Below are 13,474 nucleotides of genomic sequence, written 5' to 3' on the forward strand. Positions count from 1 at the left end.
TTTGTGAATGAAGGTGAAATTAAGACTTTTCATAGCAAACAGAAACTGAAAGAATTTGTTGCCACTCATCCTGCCCTGCAAAAGATGCTTAAAGATGTCTTACACACAGAAACACAGAAACATGGTCACCAATATGAAAGAAGGTAAAGGAAGGAAACCTCACAGCAAAAGATCACAGGAAGCTCAACTTCTCTTTGACATAGAATTAAACTCTGATGCTCTGTTAGAGCAATGTGTTAAAGTAATCTATTATGTTCTCTTGATGTCTGTTAAATTCTAATTGTTCAAAAACAGCTGAATTTTTATTAAGAGCTGTGGGTTATTTAAATATGTGCTTATTTTCAAAGATTTGAATAATCACCTTGTAACAATGATCAAATTTGGTCTCTGTTATGTCATGATTTTAAGGAATCTTATTTCAACCAGATATTTTGGATTTTGAGCCTTCTTGGCATTCTTGACAGGCATTCAAAAAATCAAAGTTTCAAACAATCTGGTCTCTAAAATTTCCAGTAAATCCTGGACTTTGGTTTGTCCAGTTTGGGCCCAACTTAAAAAATCGAAGGACCTATGTCTCTCATCCTATAGAGACACCAACTAATCAGTCTATTTGGATTATATTAAAAGGACTGTCAAGATGTGATGTCTTTAAGTTTCTATAATGGAAAATGCTATTAATACAAATGTTTGAGAATTAAAAAGTCTAATGATCTTGTGTTACAAGACATGATAGTTATCTTAATGAGAAAGCCTCAGAGGCCTAAAGGGTTAAATACTTGTAAAATCCTACAGGTTCTTTCAAAAATACTGTGAAGTAAGCAAGTGCCTCTGGTTGGTTGATGAGTTTATAATTTTAAACATGGCGACTTAAAGTCTTTTGTCATCCATAGTTATATATGATGTGCTGCTCATAAAACTAAAGCGTTGTTGGTTCTGTGTTTAGCTGTCCTCCTATAGGTTCTTTTTTACTTTTTCCAGCCACTTTTATTGTATTCAGTACTTTGGGATGGCTCTGTAAACAGATGAAGCCAATAATGTATTAACAGTACCAACTGAGAGAAAGTATGGTTAACTGAGGTTACTAAAAACAAAAAGCAATTCAAATCAATTGGCAATCTACAAAAAGAGTTAAAGATTTTAAAAGCTATTATTAAAATTGCTATATTGGTCTATTATGCTATGTTATATGTGTGTACATATTGTATTTCCACATGGGGAAATTTTATTAAGATTTTTATTTTAAATGGCTTATAGATAAGATTGTCCATAAATTTAAGCTGCTAAAATCAATCAAAGATACATTTTAATTTGTGTGACCTGAATCTGTGTATCATATGTTTTAAACGTGTTGGTAGAAAGAAACTAAAAACATTTTAGATGGCTGTGCTTATGTTTACTGGCTAAACAAACTACACCATGTTAGATATTTAAGAGGTGTTTTCAAATACATGATTCTTAAAATTTATAGAAGGCATTGGACCTTCTGGTAAATGTTTTCTTAAGATGTTATCTAATGGTTGAAACGGTTTGCTAAGTATTCATGTAATATTGCTATTGTCAGCAAGCGATCTAGGACTTGCTCCCTCATTTCTCTATTCTAAGCCCAACTTGTTCTTTCATTTCTCTATTCTCTTCAAGGTAGGAAACTAATTCTATTATGAAGGAATCTGTAGGATGCACAATTTAATCTTTAGACCTTATAAAAGAGATGGCTAACATTTTTTTGTAATAGCATAGCCAAAATAAGAACTTAAATAATAATCACATAGCTAGATTCACTTTGCCATCAGCGAAGTAAACAGTAAGTAGAAAAAACCTCCCTTTCAGACCAAAGGGAAAGAAAGTTTTAAAGTGAGAATATAATTTTCCTCATGGGCATTGTCTACCTTAGAAAAACTACTACAGAACATGCCTGTGACTATAGACTTGTAGTTCAGGCCACCGAAGATTAGAGATGGGACACGGGCACTCCCTTGACTTGCATCCTCTGGTCTGCTTGAACACAAACCAGGAGGAAAAGAAAGCTCGGCATCAGAAGCAATGGGTGGCAGGCCTATTAATGGCTGATCTGTACAGTGATCTGCCCTCAAGGAGACCCAACAGGCCAGTCCACTGCAGTGGCTTTCAAAGTGGTAAGCCTGGGCTTCAGCAGAAGTCAGCTTGTGAAGAGCCCTGGCAGCTCTGCCAAGAGTTGGATCACTGGAAATGGACCTGCCCTGGACTCGAAGGATGCCCAGGTCAGAGCCACAGATCTTATTGGCTCTAAGCTGAAAAGCCCTTCACTCAGCCCAACTTCCAAAGTGACCACTGCAGCTGAGGGGATGGTCAAGTAGGGTCAGCAACATTGCAGGCAGAACTGTACATTTCTTGTTAGAGATGCCCCCTGCCTTTACCTGGCCAGCTCTCCTCCCAGGCCAGCCAAGTAATGAAAGTCAACAGAGTGCCTTCCCCTAGGAGGTTCACACCTCCCTTAGGATATACCCCATGTGAAGAGATAGATAGGTCTGGGCCTCTGAATTTACAAGGCCTAAAGCCCACCAGATTATTATCAAGCCCCTTCTATCAGGTTCTATTTGCCTCTCAATCAGAAAAATTACTTGTAGCTTAGACAGCACCTTTCTTAGCTCCTCTAATAATGACTCTGTCCTTTGTTCTAGACCCTGTCTAGCACACTTGGGCCTCATTCCTTCGTAATCATAACCTCTACTCTACCACCAATGGCTCTACTCCCAACCTGTGTGTACTGATGGTCCTCTTCCCCACTTCATGCTGTATAATTGTTCAAACCTGGTAAATGCCACTCTTAGGATCATTGGTTACTATCCTCACTCTGTCTTTTATGACCTTGTCTAAATATGAGCAGAGTCGGCAAACTTGGAAGGCTTCCATAGCCTAGGCAACTCATGACTACAGCATAGGATGGTTACTGGCGCCATAAACTAGAGTGTCAATTTGTTGGGTCAACAACAGGAGCCACTGTGCAGTTGCTCCTCATGTGGGATCTCTGTCCTTAATGTGCTGTACATTTTGATTTAATGCTATAACTAGTACTCAAACAGTATGTTTCACTTTGTGTGTCTATGTGGGTGCAAACTGTTGAAACCTTTATACTAAATTGATCTTCTGTATATAAAGAGAATTGAAAATGAATCTTGATGCAAATAGAAGGGGAGAGGGAGCGGGAGAGGGGAGGGTTGCGGGTGGGAGGGAAGCTATGGGAGGGGAAGCCATTGTAATCCATAAGCTGTACACTGGAAATTTATATTCATTAAATAAAAGTTAAAAAAAAAAAAAGATCTTTCAGGAAACACAAAACCAAAGTAATCATGTAGCTTATGTCCCAAAAATATAATTGTAATGATATTTTAAACATATATGAGTAATGAAATGAATTTAACTACCTTTAAGTTTATTTTTCAGGAGGATCGAGAGTTTTCCCCTAAACCAGAAAACATGAGTTTTTCATTTATCCTCAACGTGTCTATACTTGCGTAACCAATACAGAGCATGATATATGTGTGTATATAATATATAGGTGTGTCCCCTTCTGCTTTTCCTGCTCATTAATTCTACTCCTCCCTTAATGTATCCAGCATCATGGCATAGGTAGTTTTATCTAATTCTGAACTTCATGTAAGTGAAACCATGCATTTCTATATACATACATCTATCTTTTTACACAAAATGTTATGAAACATTCATATTGGAAATAGCAATAAATAACATGATTTCTCTATAGTGTCTTATATACTTATTTTGTAATTTGATCTTCTTCATCATATTTTTATGAAAATTTGAATTTCTGCCAAGTGGGGCTTTAATGAATATTTCTTTTTTTTTTTTTTTGACAGGCAGAGTGGACAGTGAGAGAGAGATAGAGAGAAATGTCTTCCTTTTGCCGTTGGTTCACCCTCCAATGGCCGCCGCGGTAGGCGCGCTGCGGCCAGCGCACCGCGCTGATCCGAAGCCAGGAGCCAGGTGCTTCTCCTGGTCTCCCATGGGGTGCAGGGCCCAAGCACTTGGGCCATCCTCCACTGCACTCCCTGGCCACAGCAGAGAGCTGGCCTGGAAGAGGGGCAACCAGGACAGGATCGGTGCCCCGACTGGGACTAGAACCCGGTTTGCCGGCGCTGCAAGGCGGAGGATTAGCCTAGCGAGTCGCGGCGCCGGCCTAAATATTTCTTTTTTAAACATCAATGTACATAGCTTGTGGTATCCTACTAGACATTCCTTCAAAAAATACCTAAGAGCATAATTTTGCATGTATCTATGATCAATTTAGTAAATACTGACAAAAATATGCAAGTTTCATGCCAAGTTACATTTCTGCTGTGAGAATACAATTTAATTTACTTCCTTGCCAGGATTTAGTGTCACCCATTGTCATTATAAACTTTCCTAGGAACATGAGTTCCATGATTATTGTAGTTATATTAAAAATGCTGAGAAAATTTTCAGGAGTCATTGGCAATTATCTAGTATTCTTTTAAAAACAGATGTCTATATCTGGGATGTGAGCCCATTGTTGAGTAGGTATATGAGACAGAGACAGATATAAAACGGAGGAGGATGAGGAAGATATAAAGATGACAGATACAGATGATAGATAATGGGTAGATGATAGATAAATAGATGTACACAGAGGGTGATAGATGGATAAAGTTAGATAGATGACATTAAATAATATAAGATGTGCAAAACACAGAGATACAGAAAGTTGGATATTAAGAAATAATTTCTCTTTTTAAAAGTATATTTAATAATGTTAGTTTTTTGTGAATCTTGAAATATGTGAGTGTGTATTTTCTAAAAACAAGGCTATTTTCTGATGTAAATATAATACAACTCTCAAAATCAGGAAATTTACATTGATGTGTTCAAGCCATTTAGTCCTCAGACCCCATTCCTCTTTTCTCCCATCCAAGTACTAACCAGGCCCGACCCTGCTTAGCTTCCGAGATCAGACGAGATCAGACGCGTTCAGGGTGGTATGGCCATTCCTCTTTTCTCAATAAGGTTTAGTAATAACAATATTTCCTATGTCCTCTTTAGAATTCTTTCTCTGACTCTCCAAATGGCAGTCTCTACCCTCTGCCTGCCGTGAGTGATGTCCTCACCTCCTGGGCTGTGATGTCCCCTGCTAGAACTACCCTCCGCGGGATTCGTCTTTCTCCCTGTCTGGTTCTGACAGTCCCATTTCTGCATCCCTGTCTTTCCCACTTACTCAGACACAGATATTCTGTTTCTAGACACCACCTTAGATGTTCTCTTCCTTGTTTGGTTCATGTTTTGAAACCCCAAGTTAGGTGACCACAGGCAAGGAGGACATGAGATTGTATCTGGAGTCCAAAGTGCCATATTGGATGACCCTTTCTCATACTCTTTACTCCGTATTCCTGGTTCCTGTATCACCCTAGGCTGCTACCCAGAGAAATGTCCATGAAACTTTCATAGGGCCCTGATGAGTAATGTGGAGGACATAGCTCTCTCACAGGCTCCATAAATTGCTACGTTTCTTTGACCCACTGTGCACTTGATATTCAATATTTTAAGAGTTAAGTACAAAGGACAGAAGGGGAAAAAAAAAAACACTGGATTGTATATTTTACCTGTATCTTCCTACTTGTATGTGTTTTCAATCTTTTATTGAATTCTTTTTTTTTTTTTTTTGACAGGCAGAGTGGACAGTGAGAGAGAGAGACAGAGAGAAAAGTCTTCCTTTTTGCCGTTGGTTCACCCTCCAATGGCCGCTGCGGCTGGCGCGCTGCGGCCGGTGCACCGCGCTGATCCGATGGCAGGAGCCAGGTGCTTCTCCTGGTCTCCCATGGGGTTCAGGGCCCAAGTACTTGGGCCATCCTCCACTGCGCTCCCTGGCCACAGCAGAGAGCTGGCCTGGAAGAGGGGCAACCGGGACAGGATCCGGTGCCCTGACTGGGACTAGAACCCGGTTTGCCGGCACCGCAAGGCGGAGGATTAGCCTATTGAGCCGTGGCGCCGGCCAAGGAAAGTTTTATTGAATTCTTAATTAAGGAGAACCCTAGCAGAATCAGAAATGGGAGATGACATTTAGTACACATAGACCAGCATACCACTAATGGCAGTACAAAGATGTGTCCTATTAATAAATCATTTTGTTTTAAATTGCATGATCCAGTTATTTCTCAGCTCTTTAGAGTAAGGAGAAATTAAGGTTTTGTCAAGATTCCAGTAATACAATGTTTAACTCTCAAATTTATAGGGATTCTGATAATTTACAAGGAATATTCAAAACTATCATTTGAGTATTTCCAATTAAATTTGCCTAATGAAAAAACTATTCCCATTTTATCAGTGAAGAAAGTGGGCCATGGAGATTTAGTACTTAGGCCAAAGGCAGGGCAGCAGCAGGTGGTAGAGCTGTGCTGAGAGGTCACAGCCCTGAGACTCTGGTTTCTTTCCAAACAAAATATTCAGTCAATAAAGTTCATTGAGTACTATGATGCAGTATTCCTTCAATCACCATGATCAGTGATATTCAAAATAAACACTAGGTTAATAATTGCAGCACCAGTAGATTGAAGTGGAGGTCAGAAATGTTTGATTTCATAACCTTTAGATCCTTCATGACACCAGGACTCATGAAGTCTCTATCAGGTCAAAGAAAAAGAGTAATTTGCTTCCTGACTCACATAGCTCCAAATTCTATTAGGACCACGTTCCACTAACTTGGGAAAAAAAATCAACTCAAAAAGCCCTCCTTCAATTTTGTTCTCAACCATATCAGAGTTTTATTTTCCTTTCTCTCATGAGCCTCCAACTAGGGCATGCCAGTCATTGGATGAAAAATTCATAAATAATGAGAGACTGAAGGGATCTCAGAAATGTTTGAACATTTACTTATATTACTAGGATGTGGGATTTATGCTTTAGTAAATTGTCTTCATTGTGTCAGTAGGAGATTTTCTTTCATTTATTAAACTTATTAAAGAAATAAAAATTATTTATAGTGATAGGGCAGCATCTGAGGTTTACATACAAGTATACATTGTACCAAATTCAATAGGATAAATATTCATCTCCTCCAAAATTTAACATGTCTTTCCGGTGAAAACATCAAAAATCTTTTCTCCTAGGATTTTTTTAAAGAAATATAAAATATATAACACTAAAACTCAGAAGAATAATTATCTAAGGTTACCTACATATGGAATAGAACTCCAGGTATTACTCGTTTCTACACATGAGTTTGTGTGCATTCACCAACACACTTCCATCCCTTCATGGCCCATACTCTCCCAAGTCTTGGGAAACCTCATTCTACTCTTAACTCCTAAGAGTAGAAGCAAGAAGAAAAGCAATTTGAGATCCATTTATGAGTGAGACCATGCTGTACTTGCCTTTCTGTGGTTTGCTTATTTCACTTAGCACAATGACCTCCAGTTACATCTATGTTGTTGCAAATTTCACAATTTTATTCTTTATGGCTGAGTAGTATTCCATTGTGTACATGTATCACATTTCCTTTTTCCTTTCAGGACTTGGCGTAACACTTAGATTGTTTTCATTTATTGGCTATGTTCAGTAATGCTATAACAAATGTGGCAGTAGAGATGTCTTTACTACAAATGAATTTCATTCCCTTTGGGTACATACCAAATAGGGGCAGTGTTAGATGGTATGTTAGTTCTGCTTTTAGTTTGTTGGGAACCCTTCATACTCTTTTTCACAATGGGTGGGCTCATGAACATTCCCATCAGCAGTGTGTAGTTTCCTTTTTTTTTTTTGTGCATACTTAACAGTTACTAATCTATTGTCTCTTTGATAATAGCCATTAATGGGTGTGAAGTGATATCCCATGGTCATATTGATTTGAAAATCTCTGAGGATTAGAAATAAGGAGCATTTTGTATGTAGCGGTCGTCCACATGTATGTCTTGTTTTCAGCAATGTCTACTTAGACATTCTAGCCATTTAAAAATTGGATTTTTTTTCCTACTGAGTTGTATATACATTAGTAATTAACTCCTTGTCAAATGTGCAACTTGAAAATATTTTCTTCTAGTTCTTCTAGTTGTCTATTCATCTGTGATTGTTCCTGTTACTGTATGGAAGCTCTTTAGTTTAAGGAAATCCCATTTGTTTATATTTGATTTTATTTTCTGTGCTTTGAAGGTCTGAGACAAAAATTTCTTTCACATGACGATGTGTGAAACATCCTCCTATGTTTTCTAGTAGCAGTTTCAAAGATCCATGTCTCATATTTAGGTCTTTTTTCCATTTTGAGTTGGATTTTGCACATAGTGAGAGATGGGGTCTAGAGTCATTCTTCTGTGTGTGGATATTCAGTTTTCCCCAAGTTACTGAAAAGACTTTCCATTACCCAACATATGTACTTAGTATCTTGTTATAGATAAGTTCCCAAAGCTATGTATATTTATTTTTAGGCTCTCTATTGTGTTCTGTTGGTCTATGTATTTGTTTTTATAGTATTAATATGTTGATTTAGTTAGTGCAGCAATGCAATTTTTCTATTTGTTTATTTATTGGAGACCCTGAAAGATGGAAAGAGACAGAGAGAGAAAAATGTCCAACCGGCTAGTTCACCCCTCAAATGCTAGCAACAGCCAGAGATGACACAGCTGAAATTAGTTGAGCACCCAATCTGAGTCTGCACATGGGTGGCATGACGACCCCAACACCTGAGGTCTCAACAGCTGCCCCCCAGCAGGTGAATTCACAGGAAGCTAAAATGGAGAGTGGAGGGAGCCAGGCCTCAGCTGAGGTAGCTGCTAGAGGAAGATGCTGGCATCCTAGCACCAGATTAATTGCTCTGTCAAACCCAGGCACCCTGTAATATGTGTTAAAGTAGGCAGTGTAAGGTCTGCTGCTTTTTCTTTGTACTAAGATTACCTAGGTATTCAGAGCCTTTTGTAATTACACAAATACATTTCCACAAAAGCTTGTTTTTCATCTGTAAAACACTTTGGTTTGAATGCACATTTTATTGATTTGAATATTCCTGAACAATGGCTGTTTATCTATTTCTTTGTGTTTACTTTTATCTCCTTCATCTGTGTTTTATTCTTTTCATTTAGAGATCTCCCAAATTTTTGGTGAAATTTATTCCTAGATGGTACAGAATAGAAACACCAGAAATCAATCCAAACATCTACAGCCAACTTATATTTGATCAAAGATCCAAAACTAATCCCTGGAATAAGGATAGTCTATTCAATAAATGGTGCTGGGAAAACTGGATTTCCACATGCAGAAGCTTGAAGCAAGACTCCTGTCTTTCACCTTACACAAAAATCCACTCAACATGGATTAAAGACTTAAATCTACGACCCGAAACCATCAAATTATTAGAGAGCATTGGAGAAACCCTGCAAGATATAGGTACAGGCAAAGACTTCTTGGAAAGACCCCAGAAGCACAGGCAGTCAAAACCAAAATTAATATTTGGGATTGCATCAAATTGAGAAGTTTCTGTACTTCGAAAGAAACAGTCAGGAAAGTGAAGAGGCAACCGACAGAATGGGAAAAAATATTTGCAAACTATGCTACAGATAAAGTATTGATAACCAGAATCTACAAAGAAATCAAGAAACTCCACAACAACAAAACAAACAACCCACTTAAGAGATGGGCCAAGGACCTCAATAGACATTTTTCAAAAGAGGAAATCCAAATGGCCAACAGACACATGGAAAAATGTTCAAGATCACTAGCAATCAGAGAAATGCAAATCAAAACCACAATAAGGTTTCAGCTCACCCCGGTGAGAATGGCTCACATTCAGAAATCTACCAACAATAGATGCTAGAGGATGTGGGGAAAAAGGGACACTACCCCACTGTTGGTGGGAATGCAAACTGGTTAAGCCACTATGGAAGTCAGTCTGGAGATTCCTCAGAAACCTGAATATAACCCTACCATACAACCCAGTCATCCCACTCCTTGGATTTTACCCAAAGGAAATTAAATTGGCAAACAAAAAGCCATCTGCACATTAATGTTTATTGCAGCTCAATTCACAATAGCTAAGACCTGGAACCAACCCAAATGCCCATCAACAGTAGACTGGATAAAGAAATTATGGGACATGTACTCCATAGAATACTATACAGCAGTAAGAAACAATGAAACCCAGTCATTTGCAACAAGATGGAGGACTCTGGAAAACATCATGCTGAGTGAATTAAGCCAGTCCCAAAGAGACAAATTTCATTTGTTCTCCCTGATCGGCGACAACTAACTGAGCACCAAAGGGGAAACCTGTTGAAGTGAAATGGACACTATAAGAAACAATGACCTGATCAGCTCTTGTCCTGAATCTTGATGTACAATGTAATACTTTATCCTTTTTAGTATTTTGTTGTTGTTGTTGTTGTAGTTGTTGTTCTAGTACTAGTGGTTGAACTCTGTAATTAACACACAATTATTCTTAGGTGTTTAAATTTTAACTGAAAAGTGATCCCTGTTAAATATAAGAGTGGGAAAAAGAGAGGGAGGAGATGTACAATTTGGGACATGCTCAATCGGACTTGCCCCAAATGGTGGAGTTAGAAATGTGCCACGGGATTCCAATACAATCCCATCAAGGTGGCATGTACCAATGCCATCACACTAGTCCAAGTGATCAATTTCAGTTCACAATTGATGGCTCTGATAGGTCTAAGAGTTAAAGGGATCACACAAACAAGACTAGCGTCTGCGAATAGTAACTGATAGAATCAAAAAGGGAGAGAACGATTCAACATGGGAAGGGGGAGACACAGCAGACTCATAGAATGGCAGATGTCCTAAATAGCACTCTGGCCTCAGAATCAGCCCTTAAGGCATTTGGATCTGGCTGAAGAGCCCATGAGAGTATTGTAGGCATGGAAAGCCAAGATACCATGGAAAAGAAAAAAAAGAAGAAGACCTAAATGAAAGATCTCTGCAAGTGAGATCCCAGTGGGAAGAACAGGGCCATCAAAGAAGGAGGTACCTTTCTCTGAAGGGAGGAGAGAACTTCCACTTTGACTATGACCCTATCAGAATAAGATCAAAGTCGGCGAACTCTAAAGGCTTCCATAGCCTTGGCAACTCATGACTAGAGCCTAGGGAGATTACTGACACCATAAACAAGAGTGTCAAATTGTTAAGTCAGCAACAGGAGTCACTGTGTACTTACATCTCATGTGGGATCTGTCCTTAATGTGTTGTCTAATGTGCAGTGATGCTATAACTAGTACTGAAACAGTATTTTTACACTTTGTGTTTCTGTGTAGGTGCAAACTGATGAAATCTTTACTAAGTATATGCAGTATCGATCTTCTGTATATAAAGATAATTGGAAATGAAAAAAAAAAACCCTGGTGTTAAATTGGAAATGGCATAGAAAATTAATTAATTTTTAAAAAATATTATGTAGGATCTCTGTCTTTAATGTGCTGTACACTCTTATTTAATGCTATAACTAGTATTCCAACAGTATTTTTTTCAGTTTGTGTTGCTATGTGGGGGCAGACTGTTGAAATCTTTACTTAATATATACTGAACTGATCTTCTGTATATAAAGAGAATTGAAAATGAATCATGATGTGAATGGAAGGGGAGAAGGAGCGGGAAAGGGGAGGGTTGTGGGTGGGAGGGAAGTTATGGGAGGGGGGAAGCCAATGTAATTCATAAGCTGTACTTTGGAAATTTATATTCATTAAATAAAAGTTTTTAATAAAAAAAATTTTTGCACACATCTTTGTATCCTGAAACATCACAAAATTTGTTTATTAGTTCTCAGTCTTTTTGGTGGAGTCTCTCTTTTTTGTTTGTTCTCGTTTTATTTTATATTAAATCACGTTGACTGGGAACAGTAGCAATTTGGCTTTGCAGCTTATTTGATGCTGTCTGTTTCTTTCTCTTGGGTAGTTGTTCTGGCTTTATCTTGCAGGACTAATGGGCAAAAAAAGAAGTGTAACTGAGTATCTATCCTATCCCAGATGAGATCTTGCTTAGGAAAGCAGATTGCCACCTCCCATTTCTATAACTGTCATGTAAAAGGGATTTCCTACCACTGCTCAATTTTTAGATACAAAAGAGGGCCTCAGGGTGAAGCCCTCCACTGGCACAAAGTATAAACAGTGACATAACTGTCATAAACTGCTGGAGCTATCTGCTCTTTATTTTAATAACTATTTCCAATAAATAACAATATACATAGAGAATGTCTCCATGAATTTTTCTCATGTCCTCAAAGTAAGAATTTTTGTGTAACCACACAGGTAAGAAAAGAATGTTCCATTATCCTTGTGCCCCACTGTAGCTATTTTGACAAATTCACCCTTCCCCATGCATAATGAATCATTGTCATGCCCTAGGTAGTTTTGCCCGTCTCTTAACTTAAATCATACATTTATATAAATTTAAACCTAGATTTTTAAAAAAGGTCTGAGCTATGGAAAGAGAGGGAGATGAAGAGAGAGAGAGATCGATCTTCCACCCACTGGTTGATTCATTCCTCAAATGGCTGCAACAGCGGGATCTGGGCTGTTCTGAAACTTGGAACCAGGAGATCCCTCTGGGTCTCCCATGTGGGTGCAGGGACCCAGGCACTTGGGCCATACTGTGCCACTTTCCTTGGCCCATTAGCAGGGAGCTGGAACAGAAGTCTAGCAGTTAGGACTTGAACTGGTGCCCATATGGAGTGCCAGGGCCATGAGTGGCTGCTTTACCTACTATGCCACAGTTCCAGCACCTACACTTAATTGTATCCAAAATATTATGAGTTGCATTGGGATTATTACAAGCAGCAATAGAGGGGCTGGCACCATGACGCACTTGGTTAATCCTCCGCGTGAGGTGCCGGGTTCTAGTCCCAGTTCCTCCTCTTCCAGTCCAGCTCTCTTCTGTGGCCCAGGAAGGCAGTGGAGGTTGGCCCACATGCTTGGGCCCTGCAACTGCGTGGGAGACCAGGAGGAAGCACCTGTCTCCTGGCTTAGGATCAGCGCAGCACACCGGCCGTAGTGGCTATTTTGGGGTTGAACCAATGGAGGGAAGACCTTTCTCTCTGTCTCTTTCTCTCTCATTGTCTAACTCTGCCTGTCAAAGGAAAAAAAAATGAAGTAGCAATAGATAACATGATTTCTGTATAAGGTGTTATACCTATTGCATAATTTAATTTTCTTCATTGTATTTTATGAAAATTTGCATGTTTTCCACAGGAGGCCATTATGAATAGTGTTTCTACTCACATCACTATATATAACCTCTGCTATCCTCATATACATTGCTTCAATAAATACCTAAAACATAATAATTTTTGAGTGTGCATAAGTACAGTTTTATAAATAGTGACAAAAATTTGTCAGTGGACACGCCAATTTATACTTTTACTATAGGAATGTCATTTAATTTACTTCCCGGCCAACACATACTATCACCAATTATTCACTGTAAAGCTTCAGGTGGGTATGATTTCTGTAGTTATACTCATAATGCTGAGAAATTTTCA

The sequence above is a fragment of the Lepus europaeus genome, chromosome 17 (genome assembly GCF_033115175.1).
Source record: "Lepus europaeus isolate LE1 chromosome 17, mLepTim1.pri, whole genome shotgun sequence".
In the NCBI taxonomy this organism is placed as follows: domain Eukaryota; kingdom Metazoa; phylum Chordata; class Mammalia; order Lagomorpha; family Leporidae; genus Lepus; species Lepus europaeus.